The sequence below is a fragment of the Camarhynchus parvulus genome, chromosome 1A (genome assembly GCF_901933205.1).
Source record: "Camarhynchus parvulus chromosome 1A, STF_HiC, whole genome shotgun sequence".
NCBI lineage: Eukaryota > Metazoa > Chordata > Aves > Passeriformes > Thraupidae > Camarhynchus > Camarhynchus parvulus.
Genome location: NC_044586.1, coordinates 17,720,725 through 17,725,951, shown reverse-complemented (window position 1 = coordinate 17,725,951; position 5,227 = coordinate 17,720,725).

Sequence of the window (5,227 nt, the reverse complement as noted above, 5' to 3'; positions counted from 1 at the left end):
AGCTGCCTTTGTTATCATTCTTTCCTTTCTATTCTTAGCTTAGCTAGCTTCTGAGGAAACCTTTCCTTCCTTTTCTTTTTAGTATAGTTATAATGTAATATATATATATATATATATAAAATAAAATAATAAATCAAGCCTTCTGAACATGGAGCCAACATTCTCGTCTCTTCCCTCATGCAAGAACCCTTGTGACCACTGTCACATGGGTCCAGAGTGGTGTCAGTCCCAGCACGGTCCTCTCCATGGCTGCAGTGAAATCCCTGCTTCCCCACAGGTCTGCAGGGGAATCACTGCTTCAATGCCCAGGGCACCACTACCGCCACTACCACCTACTCCTTCTCCTCAGTGACTTTGAGATCTGCAGGGTGGTTTTCACACTGTTTCTTTCCCCTCATGCCTTTCTCTCTCTCAGCACAGCTTTGCACACCTACTTGTACTATAGACACGCAGGGCAAGTCACCCTGAAATCCAAATACTGGGTGAAGCAGGAGTTTCCTGCAAAATGATTCCCTCCTCCCAACTCTTCCTGGAGCTGTGTATTGGAAGCAGGCAGCATCTTTGCCAGTGTTCACCAGCCAGAGGAAAAATCCTGACATGTAAATCAGACTATCCACAGTATAGGTGGTGTCTCCTCACTGCCTTCCTTTTGGCACCTTGCTGACTCCAGCTATGAAATCCTTAATCAATGTGTTCTCAGTCTGCAGTTGCTACTTTTCCCTGTTTCCATGGCTTGAGAGGAAAAGGATAATTCTAGAAGTATCAACTACTTACAGCCAGCCTTTGCCCTACTCAGAGGAGGACCAAAGAACTTTCCTCCTCACTTCATACAATGCAGGGAAAACAGCAGCAGCGCTTGCTTTATGGAACATACAAAATGGAAGCAAATAAACATGACAGCACTCTCTATAAGGAATGAGCAATCCTACAGGTACCATGTTCTCTCTCACATCATCTGCCCCTGTGTGACAGTTTTCTGGATTCCAGCACACGCCATTTGTTTGGACAAACCACCTCCAAGAGACCTGCCCGGTAATGCAGCAGACTGAAATCACCTAGTGGAGGTGCTATTCATTTTAGAGAAAAAGAGAATTCTGTATGTAGTGACTAAGTAATTTTGAGTCCCAAAGGCAGAAATACTCGCAAAGTGAAAGCCAACCTGCAACACATCACATAAGGAGGTTCAGTAGCACACAGGCTGCCTCCTGGTCTGCCCTGCTGCCTCTGGCACCTCTTCCTTGTGCAGCAGCTCATTCTGATTATCAGGACATGCTGGGCTGCAGGGACACACTGCTGGCCTATGAAGGTCCTAGCTATAAAACACCTCTGTTTCAGGCACTTCGGTGGAAAGCTGAAAGAACTCCTGTCAAGCAGAACTGTGGATTAAACTACACATAAAGCAGATTCCTCTTCACTGGGGGCAGTTAAGGATGACCTCCTGGACATTCTAAAGGACTACTTTAATCACTGCAGTCCAAAATGAAAAAAGACTAAAAAGGCCTTATTCTATGTCTGTCCCTCAGCTGTGGTCTATTTTTTTTAATAGGTTGAGGGAGATTACTTGAAAATGTAGCTATATTATACTATACTGTATAAATACTATACTGTAGCCACATTCTGGAAAAAAATGCAGTGCCTTGCAGGATCCAGACACACTGGCCCTGCATCAGCAACCAAATGATAATGCTGTTTTCCAACATCCATTAACAGATTCAGTATTTCACTAGTTCTTGACTGACTACTTAATGCCCTACATGGCACATTAAAACTTTGTTTCCCCCAAATATTGCTGTATGTAGCCTACCTTCAATGTAGTCCCTTTGAATTCAGTGATAGTTCTCATTTAGAGACAATAACTTGAGCAGAAGTGTGTAGGATCACAGAAATGTATTGGCTGTACATAGCAACATAGTTACTGCTAGAATAAAATAATAGTTTTGAAATTACTTCTTTATTTCAAAGACTACATGTAAATTGCTGCAGTTTACTCAGTAAAAGAGTGACCAAATGATCCATACTTGCATGGTTAAAACCTAAATGTCTACAACTTGAATTGACCCATGCCATATTTTTGTTTATATTCCTTTTTCATCCTGTTTAGAGTACACAGGCTTATACAGATCTTTAATACTAAAAACAAATCAGAACTATTTTAGCCTCTAATCTTGCTGATATTTACTGAGGAGGGAACAAGGAATGTGCCTGAAAGAGTCTGGCTCTTGAGACCAACCCCTCAGCATGTATGGCTGAAGCAGGGTGGTTAAAAACCTGAAACTGGAGAGCCACTGTGGGTCTTTGTGAGTTTAAATCCTACCATCTATGGAGTGGTAGCAATCCCAGCTACTGAAAGTCTCCTGCAGCATTTCCAGGATTATCTGTTTCTGTAGGGTTAGAGCTGCCTTTGGGGGGAGGGGGGTGCAGAATAAAGTGCAGAGGAAAACAAGAGTGGTACCTGGGAAAAATAATGGCTTTTTTTTTCCTTTTGAAACAAAAGAGTGGTTTTCCCAGTGGAGCTTGAAATCTAAACATTTTCCTTGGTTCTTGTTTTGTTCCAATTGTTTCACTTTTTCTGAGTCCTTAGAACTCTCCCATATTTAATGGGTGACTCTCCTCCAAAGCCAAAAGGAAGCAGATGTAAGGCCTGCAAGGGCTGCAGTCTTAACACACTGTAACACCAGCTGCGAGGATTAAATTGTCATCTTATGTTCCATGCTGGCAAAAGCTGAGTATGTGACAGAGATGGTGACAGTGGATTGAATGTCTGCGTGGCAGTTACTTTGAATATCACTCGTAGCACACACATCAAGCCAGTCGGCACATTAGTGCCTGTGACTGGGATCAGTCTGAGCAGTCATTACGTTGCCTTTCTTCCTTCATCTTGTGTGCTGCCACACATTGCAGCACCCCTCCTACAAGCCAGCATGCCTCCCAAAAGCAGGTTTTAGTTCCACACGCCATGTGGCAGAGGGGATCTGTCTCTCCTTCTTGCTCAAGGACACAGTGCTAGCTTCACAGACAATATTTCGCAGGTGAGACTCAGCCTGGGTGTGAAGCAGGCTGCTCCCAGGCAGACACCTCTGGACAATGGCAGGGCTGGTGCAGAGGAGCTCAGACAAGGACCTGGGAGGACACCTCCAAGCCAGGGCAGCACCTGGGGATGTTCTTTGCCTCTTGGCACAGCCCATTATCTGCCGCCACCATCCACGTCAGTTCCAGTTACCATCAGCCTGTAAATCCCAGCAGCTGAGGAACCAGCACATATTTGCTTCTGCTATCTCTCTTCCATGGTGGCCATTCCTGGCAGAGAGGCAGCGTGGACAGCTGGAGGTGGCAGCTTCTCAAACTACTCTAGCTTGCACTGCCAGGGCTTATCATCTGTGCACAGAGAGAACTCCAGCAAAAGTTGTTGCGTGGCTTTACAATTTTGCCTGTGGATGAAGTGGCAAAATCCAGAAAAATTGTGCTGGCATGGTACAGCTCACCAAAAGAACCTCATGTTCCTGCATTAGCTCTTCATCCTTTTTAAAACCAACATATGCTAAGGAGTCCTGAGCTGCTAATAGTTATTATTACAAGCCAGGGCTCTAAAGCACAAAGACTTTCCCTGCATTTTTGTAAACTTTTCTCACATTCATTTTTAAAGACCACACAGCTCAGATGCTGTCAGAAGGACATTGGATGTTACATGCACCCAAGTGTGATTCGAGCCCGAGAGCTGTAAGGGGGAGCTGTTCCAGTCTGCCTCTAGAATTTGCCATCACTCTCCCATCTTCAAGAGGGGTGGTTTTTAAGCTGATAGACCAGAGATCAGAGGCATCAATTTTCTTGATTTCCTTGCCACTTTCTGAAGCTAAACCAGTAGTTGGTACTGGAGTCTTGGCACTCGAAGTCTGAAGCTCATTAAGCTGAAATCTGGGTTATGTTATATTTTTTTAAAATGCTCATTTTTGCTGATTCTCTCTCCATTGCTGGAATGAAGCTGATTATTAGTTGCATTTGCATTCCGCATGACACACACTATGACAGGTAGCAGAAAATACTCATCTGCGCATGTTTTATGATTCAAAAACTAGAGGACACCAGTCTGCAGATCCTGCAGCAAAGAAATCAAATGGATTATGTAGTGAGATTACACATCATCATTTCTGTACTGTGCCCTTCCCACAGGTGTGCTCACAGGGTTTGGGATTTTTAATATTATTTGATTCAGTTGATTTTCTGTATAACCTCTTTATTTTTTGACTGAAGCAGCAGAATTGGTTCCTTAATCCTATCTTTAAACCTTTGCTGGTACCTACTAAGTGGTGTTATTTATAGCCCAGGCAAGACTGGATGGTTTATTATAATGATGACTCAAGCCTATGCATCTTTATAACTCTTGCCAGGACTATTGGTGCCATGTTGTGAGGCTTATACAAAAGTGCTGAGAACCTTTACTGGTTGTTCCTCAGCTTTCTTGTCTTTCCTCTGTCCTGCCCAACTTCAAAGCAATAAACACTTGAACCTTCAGGACGCTGACAAATCTGGACAGGGCACAAACTTTGCAGCAGTTCCCTCAGCAGAAGCAGCTCACCAAACTGGAATGTTGAGGGGAGAAAAAAAGAAACTCTCTTAGTTTTCTGGTATTTTTGTTCTTCTTTTGATATGCTTTGGTAGCAATGAGGCATTCTCTCCACAGACAATTTGGGCCAAGGGGTGTCTGTGTGTGTGCAGTGTCTTGGCAACATTGGGTTGAGTCCTGAAAGTTCAAGGAAGGAACTTACTGTCCCTGGATTTTGATAGAAAAACTCAAATGCTTTCAAGTACCAGAGATCCAAAGGCAGAATTTGAGCACGGGTTACGTGGCCTGGCAGCTGGTGGCCCTCCGCACAGGCAATGGCATATGGATGGACCTGGCTGTTAGAAATGTGGTTGTGGGACATTCCCGGCTTCTGGGCACCAGCTGCAGCAAAGGAAAGCAGCTCTGGGAACCAGAGCAGGATTCCCTGGTGCCTTCACAAATGTTAGGTTGTATTGTTCATACATCCTCGGAATTAAGTGATTTAAGTAGATTTTTTGTGCTAATGAAATTTTCTTCTGACTCTAATCTGCAGAAACTGTTGGGCAATTTTGTCCTTCTGTGTAGCAAGAAGAAATTCTCCTTCTTCTCTGTTCCTGCAGTTTGTTGTAGTTTGTCTGCAAAGACCACCTGGCCTGAGTGGGAGGTCTAGAAAATGAGCAACCACAA